We start from the raw sequence: 20,272 nt of genomic DNA, 5'->3' as shown, positions 1-20,272 counted from the left end.
TCCTTCTGTATCCCCAGAGGATTACTCATTTGGGGAAACTTTGCATACCTTAAGGGAACACTTCCACTGGGAAGGCCAAGATTATTCAGATTCCAAGAAAAGGCTTAGAGAATTTCTCTTGCTACCTCAGCACAGGCCTCTGGCTATACCTCCTGTCTTGGACATCCTAGATGATGTTTACTCGGAGGCCTGCCTTAACCCGGACTCTCTGCCTCCAGCCCCAGTCAAGACTGACAGGTACTACAGGGTTCCTGACTCACACCAATTTCTATACAAAAGCCATGCTGCTGACCCAGAAACCATCTCACAGGGCCCCAAGGGAATTAAGGCCTCCACTGCTAAAAATCCATTACCTTCCGAGAGAGATTCCAGATCCTTAGAAAGGTGGGGAAAAAGGTATATACCTCTGCTACCTTAACCATGAGGGCCATAAACTGTCAGTTCCACATGCTAAAATACCAAAAGTTTTTGTTATCACAATTGAAAAGTAAAATGTCACAACCTGAACAACCAGACTTGAAGGAGTTGCAGGATTTGATGCATAGTGCAGAACAAGTGGGTAAGCATACCTTACAATGTGGTTTTGATGCTCTAGAGGCCTCATGTAGAGCTGCTGTTACAGGATCAGTCATACGTAGACATGCCTGGCTCAAGGAACAAACCTTGCCTGATCATGTCAAAGCTAAATTAATAGATGCCCCTTTACAAAAGGATGTATTATTTGGTGCTAATGCTGAGGAGGTATTAAGGAAAATGGAGGAAAAGGCTAAATCAATGCAAACTGTGAAAGATTTTCTACAGGTACAACCCCCACGTTTCAGTAGAAATTGGCCTTCCAAAAATTGGTCCTTTCCAGCCACGGACAGACCCCAGAGGCAGATACAGACGCCCGAGGGGCAGAGGCAATCCCAAAGATCGTTTAGAGGCAGACAATGGCAAGCTCCAACACAAAGAGGTGGTGAGGATAACTCGCAATCATTCAGAAAGCAAGCCCAATGACTTTCCCCTTTGCATGCCAAGCAAGACTCAAATGGCAGCCCCCTTAGGAGGAAAGCTGGCATTATTTTCAAAAAATTGGCATATTGTCACAAAAGACAAATGGATCCTGGACATTATAAACAGAGGCTACAGATTCCATTTTCACACCCTTCCAAAAATGAGAGGCATGCCAAACCTACCACACAATCAAAGGGCAGAGGCACAAAGGCAAATTACAGATCTCATGGATATGAAAGCTATTCAAGAGGTACCTACGCACGAACAAGGTCAAGGTTTTTATTCCAGACTATTCCTGGTACCAAGGAAGGGAAAAGATTGGAGACCTATTTTGGACCTATCCATCCTAAACACATTTCTACTTGTACCAAAATTCAAGATGCTCACTCTACAGCAGCTTCTTCCCATGCTGGGCAAGGAGTCTTGGCTGGTAACATTGGACCTCAAGGAGGCATACCTGCATGTCCCAATCAGACAAAATTGCAGAAGATACCTCAGATTTCTTGCAGGTTCAACCCATTATCAATTCTCTGCATTGCCCTTTGGCTTATCTACTGTGCCCAGAGTATTCACGAAATGCCTGGCATCAGTAATTGCCTACTGCAGACTTCAAGGGATACAAATATACCCCAATTTGGACAACTGCCTGATCCAAGCGGACAGCAAGCACATTCTTCTGAAACATCTGGCTTATGTAATAATGTTGCTGAACTCTCTGGGATACACAGTCAACAAAAAGAAATCAAGACTAATACCCTCTCGGAAGATAATTTTCCTGGGTGCCAACTTGGACACAAACACCCAGATGGCCTACCTCACGCCAGAGAAGCAGGGGCAACTAACTCAATACTTCAGAGCACTAGCAAATTGCACCAGGCTGACTGCAAGGAAAATCCTGCAGGCTCTGGGATTCATGGCATCTTGCATCTTACTAATCCCATGTGCAAAGCTGCATATGAGGAAACTTCAATGGTACCTGAAAAACCTATGGTCTCAACACAGCCACAGTTTGGAAACAATAATACCACTAATTCCATGTCTACAAAAGGAATTTCTGTGGTGGGCTCAAGCATGCCAAACAAACACAGGTCTTCCATTCAGCAAGCCTCAAGCAAATCAAGTCATCACAACAGACTCCTCGGACTACTGGGGCACATGACAGATCGGTGCATTCAGGGCAAATGGTCCCAAAAGAAAAGCACCTTCACATCAATCAAAAGGAAATGCTAGCAGTAATAAATGCTATTATAGCTTTCAAAGACCTTCTGCAACCAGGTCAACTATTGATAAGAACGGACAACACCACAGTTATGTGGTACATAAACAAACCGGGAGGAACACATTCATACCCCCTATGCAGACTGGCCATGTCACTTTGGAACATGGCCATGGACTTACAAATCGAACTACAAGCACAGTACTTGCCAGGCAAGGAAAACACGCTGGCAGACAACCTAAGCAGAAATATGACAGATCCACATGAATGGAAGTTGCATCTAAAGGTTTTTACAGAAATAATCCAAGCATGGGGAAGGCCAGACATAGATCTCTTTGCCTCCTACAAAAATCACCAATTGACAAAATTCTGCTCAAGGATTTTCCATCCAAAGGCCTGGAGAGTGGACGCTCTCTCTTTCAGTTGGACATCAATGACAGTTTATGCCTTCCCACCTCTTCCTCTGCTGCCCAAAGTTCTATTGAAAACCAGAGCAGACAGACAAAAGATGATTCTCATTGCTCCAGACTGGCCAAGACAACACTGGTACCCACTCCTGAGGAGCCTGACGCATTCCCCATCATGGACCCTGCCTCTAATGCCTCTTCTCCTCACTCAGCACAGCTTCAAAACTCTTCACAGCCAGCTAAAAACACTCAATCTTGCCGCATGGAAGATTCCTTAGCATCACAACAGACCCTACTCTCCAAGGAGGTGCAGGATGTCATTTTGGAGGCCAGAAGGCCGTCAACTAGAAAAGCTTACTCCGCAAAATGGAAACGGTTTTGTGTCTGGAATGAGAAAAAGGGCCAGGATCCTGGAAAACTGAACTTACCTCAAATACTATAGTATCTAGCTGAGCTGCTAAGCAGTGGACTTTCATTCTCCTCCATCAAAATTCATGCCTCAGCCATTTCTGCAGAATACAACACTGATCCACCCTTATTCTCTCACCCTCTCTTAAGACAGTTCCTCAGAGGGGCTAAGAATCTAAGACCCCCAAGGAAACAACCAATACCTGCTTGGGATCTCAATTTCATTCTGGAAAAACTGACCTTGCCTCCCTTTGAGCCAGCTGCCTCATCAGATTTGCAATATTTGTCCTGGAAAACAGCTTTCCTTCTGGCTATTACCTCAGCTCGTAGAGTTTCAGAACTACAAGCTCTTATGGCTGTGCAGCCTTTTATCATCTTCCATCAGGACAGAGTTTCCTTACGAACCAACCCGTCTTTTGTGCCTAAAGTGGTATCCAGGGTAGCTTTGAATCAGGCCATACACTTACCTACGTTTTATCCTAATCCTCAAAACAAAGGGGAGAGATTACTACATTCCTTGGACATCCACAGACAGCTGCGTTATTATTTGGACAGAACAAAGCTTTTCAGAAAATCAGAACAGCTGTTTTTGTCCTATGCTGTAGGAGCTCAAGGAAAGCCAATTTCCAAACAGACAATCTCTAAATGGATAGCCCACTGCATATACTTTTGCTATTCTTTTCATGGCAAAACTGTGCCTACAGGCATCAGATCTCCCTCCACAAGGGGCACAGCTACCTCTGCAGCTTTCCTCAGAGGAGTTCCTACCAAAGATATTTTGGAAGCAGCCACTTGGAGTTCTGTGCATACTTTCTCCAAGCACTACCACCTGCCATTATACTCCAAAACTAGAGCAGGCTTTGCCACTGCAGTCTTGCAGGGCATCCTGGCTCCTCCTAGTTCCACCTAGTGCCTACCACCCCTTTCTTAGCTTTGGGATTCTACCCATCTGTTATGACTGCAGCTGTATGCACGATGAACATAGTACAGTTTTGTACCTACCATAAATGTAGATGTTCGAGTGCTAATACAGCTGCAATCCAGGTTTCCCTCCCTCCTTCCCCTCTTGGGACAGGCCTATAGGCTAACACATCCTCATACAACCTGATTGGGGTATTCATTTATGGTGTATTTGCTTGCAACTACTGTATTTTGATTATATTGCATTGCTTTATTACACAAATTTATGTATTGCCTTCCTTCTGGGGGCACCTGACACCTGGGGCAAGAAAAACTGAAGAAAATGGTGTCTGCTGGTTCCTTTATACCTCTGTCGCACTGACGTCAGGGAAGAAGCGACGACAACCGACGCCGGTCCTAGACTTTGGAATTCGGCCGACCGAGGACCCGCCTGACGGCAGGAGAACCCATCTGTTATGACTGCAGCTGTATTAGCACTCGAACATCTACATTTATGGTAGGTACAAAACTGTACTATTCTCCCTTGACAGGTACCATAGCAGAAGCCATTAAGGAGACTGCCTGCACATCCCCCAGAGGGAACCATAAGCATCCGACCCAGGCATCGGGGAAGGAGGAACCACAAGTGATCATTTCCGAAGGGCCGCGTGGGGTTACTCAGATTGTGGTCCAAGAAAGTGTTCTTCTGGATGTTGTGGAATGATGTCTGCCGTCCGGTGCCCTACTCTACACCGTATATCGGAGCATCCTAAAAAGAAAAAAAAACAGAAAATTGAGCATACTTAACCGGTACAACATGCTCTTCTATCCAGACAAGCCCCTGACTGGCAGGCCTTTACACATGGCCTCTTGAATGCTTTCATGGCCTTACACTAGGTGCCAGCTCAGGCCCAGGCCCCCTCTCCCTCCACACCTAGGAAAAGGCCTTTGGAAGGTCTTTCCTCTGAGGATGAAGATTCCTCTGGGGATGAATCTCTTATGTATTCCTCTCAAATTGATAGTCCTCTGGGGTATGCTTCCCCAGAGGAGAAGTCAAATGGAGCAGACTCCCCTGGGGAAGATATCACCTTTGGGGAGACCATTGTTAAAATGAAAGACTATTTCAAGTGGGATTGCAGTCAAGTATCTGAGACACAAAAGAGGTATTATGACATCTTACAGATGGGAGTCTCCTAACCCTTCTGCAATTTCCCCTGTCCAGTCTGCTTTTTGGATGCCTTTCTTTATGCCTCCAAATCCCCAGACTTCCAATCTTTTGCACTTAAATGCCGTGACAGGTTCTACAAAGTGGCTGAGGATGCTAAGTTCCTGTTTAAGGCCCCATCAGCAGACCTACCTACCATCTTTGTGGCTGCTGACAGAACCTCCAAATTGTTACCCTCACCTTCCTTGATCCCCTCTGGTAAGGAAAGTAGGATTATGGAGAGGTTGGGCAAAAAAGTTTATACTTCTGCCATCTTGCCTGTTGAGGCCATTAACTGTCAGACTCGTATGGCCAAATATGCATTGGGTCTGTTGACAGAAGCCATCACGCAATTTGGAGAATTAAGACTGCCCTAACAAATCCAAAATAACTAACCTCCTTAAATCTTGCAGTCAAGTTACCAGACGCTCCATAAAATGTAGTTACAACACAGTGGAGGCCTCTGCCAGGACAGCTGCATCAGGGTCAGTCCTAAGAAGGTATTCTTGGCTTAGGCTGCAGCCTTTGCCAGATGATATCAAAGCAAAACTTACAGATGCATCCTTAGATAACAAAGCCTTATTTGGCTCTGAAGCTGCTGAGCTGTTCAAGGCCCTCCAGGAAAAGGGTAAAGAACTTCAGGACCTTGGGAACATCTTTGTGTCCCCTGTTTTCTGGTTCTAGAAGAACTACCTTGTTAAGAATTCCTTTTTTAGGAAGCCCTCTAAACACCTCTCTTTCAAAGGGAAAAAGGATTTCAGAAAGGAGACCCTTTCCAGATCCTCTCCTTCTACATCTGTACAAAAGCATCCCTTTCAGGCAAAACCTGATGGTCTGTGTCTACCAGCCGCTAAACTCATCTACTCCTCTCTCTCTCTTCATCTATCGCTGTTCCTCCTAGCTTGGAAACAGATTACCCAGGACTCTTGCGTCCTTAGCATTGTCAAACAATCAAGCACAGATGAAAATTCCATAAAATGTTTTTTGTACTCTGCTTGTTCCCCAAAACAATTAGCTTGTTTAACACAGTACATACATAGGTTCGTACTAGGCTATCTGCCCAAGGGCATTTATAAGCCTAGCCCAGAGTTTTTGTGGCTTTCGCCACCCCTTTAGTTTGAAGAAAACTATGCCCATTGTTTTGCTGTGCCTCTGTCAAGCAGAGACACTGAGGTAATCCCTGGGGTATATCTGCGATCTCCCATCCATTGGTCAAGATTTCTCTTGAACATGGCCAGCAAGGTGCTCTCCCTCACATGTACCGGGATTTTGTTCCACAGCATAGGGAGTCTTTGGGTGATGAATCTGTCCCTCCAGCATGTCCTATTAATGACCGTGTCAAGGTTTAAGTCTCCCGCCCTTGTAGTTCTGAGGGATCTAGATTTTTTGAGGTGAAGCATGTTCATCAAATCTGGGTTTGACATGGCCTTGTATGTCAGGCACAGGTCACCTCTGAGCAGGCGGTAAGCGACTGAATAGAGCTGAAGTTCTTTCAGTCAGGCAGCATAAGACATATTTTTGAGACCCTTTATCCTTTTGGTGAGGAACTTTTGGGGCCTTTCCAGCTGCTGCAGGTGTCGGGTCAGATACATTCGAATGGAGCATTGTACTCAATCATTGGTCTGATGAGTGATGAGTACAGGGGACGATGACCTCCCTTGATCTAGATGTGAATCCCTTCATGATCAGGTGGGCAATGTAGAAGGTCTTCCTAACTACTTTAGCAACGTGAGTGTCAAACAATAGGTTACTGTCAACCTGAGTCCCCAGATCTCTGATAACTTCTTCTGTGCTCAGTGGATTGCCACCTATATGGTAGCTAGGGGTAACCTTGTTTTTCCCGAAGGGTATGACTATGCATTTCTTGGCGTTTAACTTTAGGCCATGGCTCTGGCACCAGTTATCCGTTTCTGTGAGACCCTTCTGAAGGATATCTGTCTCAGATGTGTTTTCGACTATGGCGCCCAGTTTGCAGTCATCTGCAAACTTTGTCAGCCATAACCCTCCTGTGTTTGCTTGTACTTCAGAAAAGTAGATGCCAAACAAGAGTGGGCCCAGGACTGAGCCCTGTGGGACCCCACTTGTGACAGGCTTTGAGTCTGACATGGCGCCAGCAACTCTGACCCTGTGGGTTCTGTCACTTAGCCAGTTTGCAACCCATCTTGTGATGTATGGGTTTACATTTAAGCTGATGAGTTTTTCGACGATACCTGAGTGGGGTATTGTGTCGAAAGCCTTTGCCAGGTCGAGGTAGGCTGTATGGACTGCCTTTCTCTCATCAATGGCCTTGGTGACTGTTTCGAAAAAGTCGACCAAGTTTAAAAGGCATGATCTGCCTTTGACAAAGCCAAACTGGGTTGGATCCAAAGTCTGCAAGTTCCCTATGTCTTTATTTATGAGTTCCATTATGATCCTCTCCATGGCTTTGCAGATCAGGCTTGTCAAGCTGATGGGACGGTAATTTCCAGGGTGGTGGAGGCACCGCCTTTGTGAAGTGGGACCACAGTTGCCGTGCGCCACTCCTTGGGTACGTATCCTGAGGTGAGGCTAAGATTAAACAACTGTCCTAACTGTGGGTTTAATTCCTCGTTGAGTTCGTGGAGCACACAGCCGGGGACACCATCCGGTCCCATGGATGCTGTGTTTTTCGCCTTAGAGAGAGCAGTTCTCACCTGGGCTAGAGATGTTTGGGGGCTACAATCCTCTGGTATAGATATCTCTCCTTGGGGGAGGGGAGAAGTTTGCACTGAACCTGTCAGCCAGTATATTGGCAATGTCTGTAGGTTCAGTAATTTTCACATCATTTTGAACTAATTCTGAGCATATCTGGGAGTTTCCTCCCAGGTTTCTAACATAGCTAAAGAAGGCCTTATGATTGTCTTTTTGAGTCCTTAGCGATTTTTCTCTCAAAATTTGCCTTGGATGATTTTATGAGAGCTCTTAGTTTTTTACTTATAGTGATCAAAGGTGTCTTACCTTTTAAGGATTTTGCTCTATGTTGTAGTAGCTTCCTCCTTTTGTTGTAGAGCTTGTTTATGGCTGGGGTCCACCAGACTGGACGCTTGCCTTTGGTACAAAGAGTCTTTGTTTTGTTTGGGATTGCCTGATCCATGCAGTCCTGTAGGTGCTGGTAGAAGGCGTTTGTAAGTGATTCAGCAGTTTGGGTAATGTTTACCGCCGGCTTGGGGGCCTTAAAGGAGACCACACTAGTCTTTAGAAGTGTGAAGTCGGCTTTTGAGAAGTTCTTCACTGTGGTCTTTTTTATCTCAGGTGGGGGCGGGATGAGGACCTCCAGTGAGATTAGTTTATGATCTGATCTCACCAGTGAGGGGTATACTTCCGGTGTTGAACATTGTGATCCCATGTTCGTGATGATAAGGTCAAGTATGTTTTCACCTCTTGTGGGGATGGTGGCTAGTTGTTCCATGGCATTTGAGTTTATGAACTCCAGGAATCTTTGGGCTAGAGTGTTTGGGCTTGAGTAGTGATCCCAGTCTATATTAGGGTAGTTGAAGTCACCTAGTATGATGGTGTTTGGAGATACATTTATCCCCTCCAGTGTTTTCAGGAAGCCTATGTGAGTTTCCTGAGTTTGAGAGGGTGGCCTGTAACATGCTACAAATTGCAGAGCAGTTTTGCCTATGGTTAATTGCACCTGGATGGTCTCTGATGCATCGTGCGTTGCCACCAACCTTGAGGTATGGGTGTCCTTGATGAATATGGACACCCCCCCCCCTCCTTTCTTGGTGTTGTCCGGATTTGGGGGCCGGAACGCATGGTATGAGGTAAAACCTGATAGTGCTGGGGTGCTCTCAGGAGCCTTGAACCAGGTTTCAGTCACAGCACAGACATCGATGTTCTCCATACTGAGAAGGGCCTCGAGTGCGTGCATCTTGAGGTTGAGACTTCTGGCATTGAGCAGCATTACCCTTAGTTTTTTCCTTTTTTGTGTTCTAGGGTGGTAGGTTTAGAATTTGAGCCTTGCCTAAAAAAGGCACTATAGGGGTGGCAAGAGCCTTTGCCAATATCCGGAAGCCCAGGGTGACAGGTGCAAGCCGCCTTGCGAAGCAGCATGGCTTGTCCAGCATGTCATCCCAGGCAGATAGACATTGGATCCCCTTTGAATGACACCAGAGTTTAAGCCAATTATTAAAGCTGATCATCTTATCTTCGTATTGTGGCATCATTCTTGGTGAAGGTAGGATACTGCTCAAGGTCAGGGTCATACGTGCCTGGGCTACATAATCAGAGAGCTCCTCAATGTCTCTTTTCATGTAGTCCAAGGAGGTACGTCTCAGGTCGTTTACACCAGCATGGACAATGACTGAGTCGTACTTGTACCTGCTGTTGAGAGACCTGAGTGCTTGCGTTATGTGGCGGATTCTAGCGCCCGACAGGCAGCTTACTGTGACCTTTTCCTTACTCAATCTGGTGAGCGGGGCGTCAGTGTGTCTGACTATGGAGTCACCAATGACGAGTGTGTCTGGCATTGTGTTTGGCCTTAAGGGCTGTGACTGTTTAGCACACTGACTGTGTGGTCTATGTGTTGCATGTGTTGTGTCTTGAGGTGGTGGTTGTTTGGGTGTCTGCTTTGGTGGCCTCTGCTGTTTTGGTAGATTTTTGATCAGAGCCTCCGAGTATGTCTCTGTGTGTTTATGTGTAAGATTTGAGGTTTTGATAGTACTATGTGAGACTGGGTGTGTGGTACCCTTCTCCTCCTGTCTGGTCTTGCCAGTCTTATGTTGAGAGAGCTCGGCCTCCAGTTTGGCTGTATAGTTGCATCTCTCGCATGTATTTGTGTTTTGTGGGAGAAGGAGAGGGTTGTCTGTGTACATGAGGCAATTGTAGCATTGCCTCAATATTCCCAGGTTCACCAGCTGAGCAGGAGAGGACACTAGCAACTGATCCCTCGACATGCTAGAAGGAATAGATAAAAAACTTGCAAAAGGCTCCGGGGGATGTGGGTTCTAGGCTGGTGGAGTACTATCTATAATACGAGTGCTTTATCAAGGTGAAAGTACTGTAGGAGCAAGTGCTATGCTTTACAGATAGAGAATAGTCTACTTGGGAAACAAGTAGAGATGAACTTTTTAGTTATAGGATACGCTGGTTAGATCAGCAGTAAAGTTCGAGGAAGGTAGTTTTAAGGGAAAAATTGAAGAGTGGAATTTCGGTAGCCGGAATAGTTTAACCTTGTTTAACCGCCGCTGCTCTTGTGTGCAACAGTGGCAACTCCGCGCTAAAGCGTGCTAACGCGTGCTTTATAGCAGGGGGCTGGAAAAAACAGGAAATGACCCAAAATGGCCAACAAATTACTAGTTGCTGTCTCTAACCACTCCTCTGAGGACAAACAAGCAGCTCAGTACTCCCCACTCCCACTGGTGAGTAAAGAAACTAGCCTTTCATTTGAAGGACTTTTGCCCACGGGGATTGCAGGTGTTAATGCAACCAGTGGTACATGAGACGGATGATTATTTGCTTAAGGAATGAGCCCAGGCACAACAAGCAGCATCCATGATGTTTGTAACTGTGCTCATGTATTGTGAGAGACAAGTTTCTAAAATTTTACTTGAAGTTATGCATTGTGTTAAACTAAGAGTTTTGAGGAACATGAATTGCAAACTTGTAAAATAAAGAAGTTTAAAAGAGGCGGTACAGATTATTAGTGGGAGTGTCTTTAGTATCTGCAAGTCTGTTAAATTTAATGCGGATAAAGAAGGGTATACTCGTGATGTTAATTAAAACAAAAGAAGAGGCATTGATCTATTTTGAAAAAAACATTCATGCTCTGCTACAGAGACTGATGTTGAAGTATCTAATGAACTGCCAGCAGCGAAGAAGAAAAACCTGTTTGTATGTGAAGGGCTGGACGGAAACATTCTAGGAGGGCCCACAACATTAGAGGCGTTAATGCATTTGATGGCACCCAAGTCGCGGATTCATCTATTATACATACTGTTTCTTCCACTGTTTTGACACTATGTGAAAAGGAAGTGCTGAACAAGGGACTTGGGTTTGTTCCAAAACATATGGGGACTGAAAATGTTTTGGTTAAGCTTTTATCCTTTTGTAGAAAATTGAATTTAATGTTGTATCACAATGAAAGTGTTCAGAATGATGCAGTTTACATTCAGTCTATCTTTAATCCACTAAAGAACAAATATGTGTCTAATTTTTAACAGAAAGTTTTGAAAGATTTACATTTAAATTTTGATTATAAGATAGTTTCTAGGAGAAATTTGACCCTGAACAATATCGAGCATTATTGTCATAAAAAATAATCATAAAGTGGTTATTAGTAATGCTGACAAAGGGAGTTGTAGTGGTCCTTTTGGGACTAGGAAATGTATGTACACGAAGCTGTGTCCGTTGTCAGATGCACAGTTCTGTCACAAAATGGTATTGGACCCTACTTTACATTTTAAAAAAGATTGATTCTTTTTTGTCTTTAGCTTTTGAAGAGGGTATTATTACTAGAAACACATTGTATCACTTGACAGTTGTAGATCCTAAGCCACAACAGTTTTATATGCTCCCTAAAGTCCATAAAGATTCAAAAAACCCACCAGGAAACCTATTGTGTCTGTTCATTGTTCTTTAATGGAAACATGGTCTGCCTTTTTAACTAAGTATCTTAAGCCTTTGCTAGTGGGAATTCGTGCTAGGATACAAGATACCATTGAGTTTCTTAATATGCTAGCAGATACACAATTGGATCTAACTTGGTATGTGTGTAACCTCAATATAAAGGCTTTATATACAAGTATACCTCGTTGGGCAGGTTTTCAAGCTGTAGATTTTTGGTTAAATCATTTGGGAATATATGGACTAGGGTTTAATACCTTTTTATTATGTTTAACAGAACAAGTTTTGACCAAGAATGTTTATTTTGATGGTGACTGTTACTTGCATTTAAAAGGCACTGCAATGGGGGCATCTTTTGCCACCATTTATGCTGATTTTTTTCTGGGATTCATAGAAGAACAATTGATATATGATGACAGACATAATATTTTTTTGCCAGAGATGGATATTTGGAGTTGTTACCTTGAAGATTGTTGGCTGGTATGAAAATCTGATGTTATATACCTGAAATAATTTTTTTTCAGTATTTGAATGACAGTAAATGGGGTCTGCAGTTTACCATTTCTTATGATATTCAACAAATGTCTTTCCTTGATGTTAAGGTTATTAAACAACCTGATGGTACACTGAATACTACCCTAAAGGAAATTCAGTATAACACTTTATCCATCTCATATTGTGAATAACATCCCTAAGTCCCAATTCTTAAGGGTCAAAAGAATATGTTCCTCTAAAGATGAGTTACAAAAACATAACCTTACTAGAGGGTATAAGGGTGCAGTTATACATCAGGCACAATGTTTTGCACAGTCTGTGGAAAGGTCAACTTTATTAAAATATAGGACATGTTTTATGGAGGACCATCAGGTCCAATTTATTACAACTTTTGGAGCTTATTCTAGACATTTTTGTCATTTAATTGATAAACATTGGGACATTCTTTTGACGGATAAAAATCTAGGTAAAATGTTGCCTATGCGATGTCAGTTTACTTGCAGAAAAGGGAAGAGTATTGGGAATTTTTTGAATCGTTTTAAAAAGGCTTTGTCAACAGTTAATGTAATACAACAGTCCATAGAAGGAATACCCTTAATTGGGTGTTTCCCATGTGGGCACTGCACTGCTTGTCAACATGTTAAGAAAATTATTTTTCTTCTGCCAACACCTTTGATATTAAATGCTTTGTCAGTTGTATTTCAGAATAAGTTATCTACTTGGTTGAATGTCAGTGTTATGCATTTTATGTTGGACAAACTTCCCGACAATTTAAGATGCGTAGTTTTGAACATTTAGTGGCATTAGTGGCTGTAGAATGTCTAATGCTTTATATAGACATGTTTTAAAACATCCTTCTGCTAAGTTTGGATTTACTGTCATTGATCGTATTACTGTTAAAGGATGTAATAAACTAGGTTGGCATGATATCTTAAATAAAAACAAAAAGTTTTGGATTATTAAGTTAGGGGCTTTGTTTCTCCAGGTTTAAATGATATATTACAATCGGTGTAAGGTAGGGGGGTAGTCTTGTTGCGTGCATTTAGTTGCAGGTGTGGATGGAATCTTAATAGGTTTTTTTTTGTTTTGCACTGAGGAAGGCTTATGCCACAACTGGTTTGCAGTAATTTTCTATTTATTGTTTGTGCAATAAATAGAAATTGGTCATTCACCTATTCTGTGCTGGCCGTGTCTTTTTTCATGTGGATTTGACCTCATTTTGGCCATGTACTGTTGTCGTACTTGCATACCATTGCTAGTCTGTTGGTATGGTAAGATTTTACACAACTATTCTCTCTCTCCAGTGACAGGTACACTCGGACAATGAACAGGTGGGGGTAAGAAAATGTATGCTTCCTCCACTTTGGCTTTCAGGGCCATTAACTACCAAACTGATATGACTAAATATTTGCTCTCTCTGAAACAGTCAATTAAGTAAGACCATCAAAGAGCCCCAGACACCTGAATCAAAACAGTATATGCAATCCCTAGTGGCCCAGGCTTCCCAAATAGCCAGACACCGTATTAAATGCAGCTATGAGCTATGAATCTGTGAATGCATTATCTAGGGTGACTACTTTCAGTTATCAAGTCGTATGCCTGGCTGTTAGGCCAGTCTGTTCCAGAAGATTCCAGGTCTAAACTTTTACATCTCCCCCTTGGATAATAACCTGTTTGGCTCACAAGCTGCCAGTCTTTAAAAGGCTTTGCAGGAACCAAGGCAGATGAGCACTGTTTAATACAATTCTCAAAGTGGTAAGGCATTCTTTATATCCCTAAAAAGACTTATAGAAGTTATTCTAAAGCTTCATGGCGGGTGTGGAAAACATGATGGTCTTGAAGGTTTTAGGTCTTTAAAACATATTCGTACAGGCCATTGAAGGGGGCTTGTGGAACTCTACCAATGGTAGGAACTACCCATTTGTTTGAGGGTGATGCTTGGAGTTGTGCTCAAAAGCCTGTATGACTGGTTGTAATAAAGCTTAGTTGCCCAATGGGAACCTTTCTTCTCAAGCCAATCTGTCTTTGTCATAATTATACAGAGTGATTTGTATTACATGATGTCACCGTGGTGATGTTAGTATTACCATTATAGGGAACCACTAGATAATTTAATAGAAAGTACTTATTTTCCATTTCCCCTTTTATTTAACCGTTTTCATTTCAAAATACATTCATCATTCCATCTTACTGTCTCATTGAACTGCTTAAATGATAGTTAAAAATAAAGGAAATGGCCTTTCAAAATGTTTTGATTCAGCATTTTCGTTTCCACTTCATCAGATCTGCCTAAAGAGTGATAATGTTGAGGAAAATAACAGTGGTTGCATATCATAAGATAAATACATAAAACTTGATGCTTGGTGTGTTAGAGGGAGAACTTTGCAAAAGTTAAAAGCTAGTAGTTTAAGTAGGGAGAATATGTGAAGCATAGTGCCCAGGCCTAGAAGGAAGCAATAAGCTAATAGAATGAGACCAGGTCTAACATTGGTACAGCGTATTTTATATTAAACTAGCCGAATAATACGCAAGTGAAAGGCTATTAAAGATAGAAGGCTGAAGAGGTCAGCCATTTGTCGAGTGATAACTAATTACATGGGGAATGGGAGGAGCGAGTCCACCATGAGTGCAGGCTTCATGATAAGTGGACAAAGATCCTGTAACTTTAGGACTTTTTTTTTTTTTTGAAAATGGTCAAACATATGAACTAGAGAGAGAGACTGCTGTTTTATAAACTACCATCCCATAACATGAGGCTCCAATGTCAACCAATACTGATAAACAGAACTAGCAAAGGGGCTACCTGTCAAAGAATAATTGTAACATATAGCATGGAGAATGCCAATCCAAATTAAAAATTAACATGACAACAAAAAATAAAATTAACAGGACAGTGCACTTTTTGAGGGTCGGGAATTCTATCTGTAATTGGTTTAGCATCTTTACAGTTAAACCTATGGAGAGTAGAGGTAGGAGCCCGCCAAAATACCAGACTAAATAATAATAATAAGCAAGACAAAAGTAGTGATGTTGGAAGGCAAGAGAGTTCAGCCATTGGTCGGGTGTTTGAAAATTAATCCACTGGGGGTTAGTAGGAGTGATCCTGCCAAAATGCGAGTCCAGTGGTATGTGGGGAAAGGGTGTGCTTTGTGATAAGAATATTGGTTTTATGAATCAGCCAATCTTTGGGTCGAGAAGGAAAGCCTGCCAAAATCTTAGCAAGTTTTGAGTGCCTACTCTGAAACACTGAATGTACTGCATAACACTATATGTGAGCTGTAATGCAAGAATTCTCACTGTGCATTTATGATAGCTGGTGACTTCAACAAAGCAGATCTCAGGGAAGTGCTACCCAGTTCTACCAAATTGTGGATTTTCCCACAAGGGGAGCAACTGCTCTGGACAAGGCTTACACCAACATAAAAGGGGCTTACAGAGCTGTACATCAACCAAACCTGGGTGGCTCTGATCACATCTCCATAAAACTAATACCAGTTTACAAACCTCTCTTTTTCCAGTTACCTCTCTGACAGGCAACAAGCCGTCAAGTGGAAAAACTGCACTTCCTTCTTCCTTAACACTCTGACAGGCATAACTCAGGGTTCTATATTAGGTCCATTACTATTTATTATCTTTTTAAAACAAATCAGGGTCTGGCATGAAGGAGCCATGGAAAGTGTCAGGGACTGCTTTGATACCACAAACTGGGATGTCGTCAGGGAGGCAGCTACGGTGAACAATCTGGTGAACACAGATGAATATACTGAGACAACAATGGCTTACATATCCAAATGCATGGAAGATGTAATAAACATAAAAAATGTTAAAGTAAGAGCTAACCAAAAACCATGGCTAAACAGCAAGGTGTACGAGTTGCTGAGGGCAAGTAACACTGCTTTCAAGGTAAATGATAAGAAGGGTCGAAGTTTGGCAAGGGCTAATCTAAAAAAGGGCATCACGGAGGCCAAGGGGAGTATGGAAAGAGGACACAAGTATGCTTCAAGGATGCAAAAGACTCAAGAAGCCTGTGGCACAGTATTCAATAGCTAACTAACTACAAGACCAAGTCAACTCAGTGCGATGATGGCACTGAATTTCTGGACAGTCTAAACACATTTTAGGGCAGGTTTGAAAAGAAAAATAACCTGGAGGCTATAAAGTTCTTAATGACCAAAAGGAGGCAGAACTCTACTTCACTGCTATGGATGTAAGGAACCAACTGAGTAAAGTGAACCCCAGAAAGGAGGCTGACTCTAACATTCTGCAGAAAGTATTGAAAGGTTGTGCAGACCAACTCAGCAGAGTCCTGATGGACATCATCTTCAGTACCTCACTTGTCCAGGAAAAAGTACCAGCATGCATGCAAGGACATTCTATTGCAGCATCTGGCGTTTGTAATAAAACTGTTAAACTTCCTGGGATACACAGTGAACAAAAAGAAATCAAAACTAATACCTTCTCAACAGATAATTTTCCTGGGTGCCAGCTTAAAAACAACCACCCAGATGGCCTACCTCACGCCAGACAAACAAGGGCAACCATCTCAATACTTCAGCAAAATGGCAACTTTCACCAGGCTAACTGCAAGGAAAGTCCTGCAGGCTCTGGGATTCATGGTATCTTGCATCCTACTAATCCCGTGTGCAAAGCTGCATATGAGGAAACTTCAATGGTACATAAAAAACTTATGGTCTCAACACAGCCACAACTTGGAAACAATTATACCACTCATTCCATGCCTTCAAAAGGAATTTTTATGGTGGGCTCAAGCATGCCAAAGAAACACAGGTCTCCCTTTCTGTGTACCTCAAGCAACTCAAATCATCACAACAGACACCTCAGACTACGCCTGGGGAGCACACATGGCAGATCAGTGCATTCAGGGAAAATGGTCCCAAAAAAGAGAAGCACCTACACATCAACCAAAAGGAGATGCTAGCCGTGCACAATGCTCTTATGACCTTCAAAGACCTACTGCATCCAGGCCAGTTATTGATAAGGACAGACAACACCACAGTCATGTGGTACATAAACAAACAGGGGGGAGCTCATTCATACCCCCTGTGCAGGCAAGCCATGACCCTATGGAACACAGCACTGGAATTGCAAATTCAACTACAGGCACAATTCCTGCCAGGGAAGGAAAACACACTGGCAGACAACCTAAGCAGAAATATGACAGATCCACACGAATGGAAGTTGCATCCTCAAGTTTTCACAAAGATAACTCAGGCATGGGGACAGCCAAACATAGATCTATTTGCTACCCACAGAAATTACCAGTTGAAAAAATTTTGTTCAAGGACCTATCATCCACAGGCCTGGAAAGTGGACGCACTCTCTTTCAATTGGACAACATTGACAGTCTATGCCTTCCTGCCTCTTCCTCTTCTGACCAAAGTTCTATTAAAAGCCAGAGCAGAGAGGCCACAAATGATTCTCATTGCCCCAGACTGGCCAAGACAACACTGGTATCCGCTCCTAAAGAGCCTGACACACTCCCCACCATGGATCCTACCTCTAGTCCCTCTTCTGTTGTCCCAGCACAACTACAAAACCCTTCACAGCCAGCTCAAAACCCTAAATCTAGCTGCATGGAGAATTCCTTAATTTCCCAACAGACTCTCCTCTCCAAGGAGGTGCAGGATGTCATCTTGGAGGCCAGAAAACCTTCTACTAGAAAAGCCTACTCCGCCAAATGGAAACAATTTTGTTCCTGGAATCAAGAAAAGGGCCAGAATCCTTGGGTAATAAATATACCTCAAATTTTACAGTACCTAGCTGAGATGTTGAACAGTGGCCTTTCCTTCTCCTCCATCAAGATCCACGCTTCAGCCATTTCTACACAATACAACACAGACCCTCCTTTATTCTCACATCTTCTCTTAAGGCAGTTCCTGAGAGGGGCAAAAAATATAAAGCCGCCAAGGAAACCACCAGTTCCAGCTTGGGACCTCAGCTTCGTATTGGAAAAGCTGACCCTTCCCCCCTTTGAGCCAGCTTCTTCAACAGAGCTACAATACTTGTCATGGAAAACAGCTTTCCTTCTGGCTATCACCTCAGCACGCAGGGTTTCGGAGCTACAGGCCCTCATGGCTGTGCAACCATTCATCATTTTCCATCAGGACAGAGTTTCCTTACGAACCAACCCTACCTTCATGCCAAAGGTAGTATCCAGTGTAGCCTTGAATCAGACTATCCACTTACCTACCTTTTATCCAAACCCACAAAACAAAGGGGAAAGACTACTACATTCCTTGGACATTCACAGACAACTTTGTTATTATTTGGACAGGACAAAGCCATTCAGGAAATCTGAGCAGCTCTTTGTGTCCTATGCTACAGGTGCTCAAGGAAAGGCCATTTCCAAACAGACAATTTCAAAATGGATAACCCACTGCATACACTTTTGTTACTCATTTCATGGAAAATCTATGCCTGCATACATCAGATCCCACTTCACCAGGGCCACAGCTACCTCTGCAGCTTTACTCAGGGGGGTCCCTACCAAGGACATTTTGGAAGCAGCTACTTGGAGTTCAGTGCACACTTTCTCCAAGCACTACCACCTTCCACTATACTCTAAATCTAGAGCGGGCTGTGCCACAGCAGTCCTGCAGGGCATCCTCGCTCCTCCTAGTTCCACTTAGTGCCTACCACCCTTACTTAGCTTTGGGATTCTTCCCATCTGTAATGACTGCAGCTGTATGCACAATGAACATAGTACAGTTTTGTACCTACCATAAATGTAGATGTTCGAGTGCTCATACAGCTGCAGTCCAGGTTACCCCCCCCCTCCTTCCCCTCTTAGGACAGGCCTTATGACAAACACCTTTATCATACAACCTATTTGGGGTATTCTTTTATGGTGTATTTGCTTGCAACTACTGTTTTTTGATTTATCTATATTGCATGTTTGAATAACATTATGTTTTGCCTTCCTTCTGGGGGCACCTGACATCTGGGGCAAGAAAAACTGAAGAAAATGGCGTCGGCTGCCTCTTTTATACCCCTGCCGCACTGGCGTTAGGGAAGAAGCGACGACAACCGACGCTGGACCTAGACTTTGGATTTCGGCCGACCGAGGACCTGCCTGACGGCAGGATAACCCATTTGTAATGACTGCAGCTGTATGAGCACTCGAACATCTACATTTATGGTAGGTACAAAACTGTACTTTTATCAGTTTATGTGTCTTTACTCCTTCCACATCTTATGTGTCTATAAAAAGGCTTCCTATTATGCTCAATATCTTTACATAAATTGTCTTCCACTTTTTCTTGATCTGGTCTCACACTATGCTTATTCTGTTTGTCCCGCTTGTTTATTTCAGTTTTAAAGTTGTAGTTCGACCTCCCTTCCATCTCTTATATTTTTTTGTCTCTCACCTTAATCAGATAGCTTGTCCTTATGTAAATATATCCGCCTGATGTTGTATGCCTAGATCCTGATATTCAGTGGCGGCTGGTGACTTCAAATCAAAGGGGGGCTGCAGGAGACAGCTGAATGGGTGGGGTCAATTAGGAATGGGTGTGGCCAACTAGAAAGGGGAGAAGCTATGATCAAAACCACAAAAACTCTGACTTTATTTAAATATGCTGCCCTGGGTTCCAAACCATCATTATGAGAGTCCAGTCAAGAAAAAAGGAAAGTGTAGAAGAAAAAAAACATTTAAATCCATTGGCTGCATGGCAGCTTACTTAATGTCTACATGGGAACAAAAAGGTTGTGAGGCATGAAAAAATAAATTACTTTTTAAATACATTACTGGAATGCCAGTTAAAATCAAGCATAAAAAAACAAGCAGCACTCAACTCAAACCACTTCTCCTTGCACTGCAGTTCTAATTATAATTTATATTCAGCTTTATTAAAGTACCATGTAACATGCTGAAAGTAGAAATCTCTGTGATGCCCCCACTTGTAAAAATGTTTCTTATCCAAAAAAGACCTGCTGCCTGACAACAACTATCTACTTGTTTCATGGGGAAAACATGATCAAAGTAAAAAATGAAAAGCAAACAGGAAACAAGCTCAACATACATTGCTTAAAGGATTACTG

General features: G+C 42.9%; 1 protein-coding gene across 3 annotated transcripts in view; it reads left to right on the top strand.

Annotated features, from left to right (window-relative positions):
* The window catches only part of RAPH1 (Ras association (RalGDS/AF-6) and pleckstrin homology domains 1), a 2,904,638-nt gene that overhangs the window by 1,809,507 nt on the left and 1,074,859 nt on the right, over nt 1–20,272 (top strand). The gene's annotated exons all lie outside the window — the stretch shown is intronic.

This window comes from Protopterus annectens, chromosome 2.part0 (assembly GCF_019279795.1).
Source record: "Protopterus annectens isolate FY-2018-M chromosome 2.part0, PAN1.0, whole genome shotgun sequence".
In the NCBI taxonomy this organism is placed as follows: domain Eukaryota; kingdom Metazoa; phylum Chordata; order Ceratodontiformes; family Protopteridae; genus Protopterus; species Protopterus annectens.
Note: the sequence above shows the minus strand (reverse complement) of the source record. Positions and strands in the feature narration are given on the sequence as shown.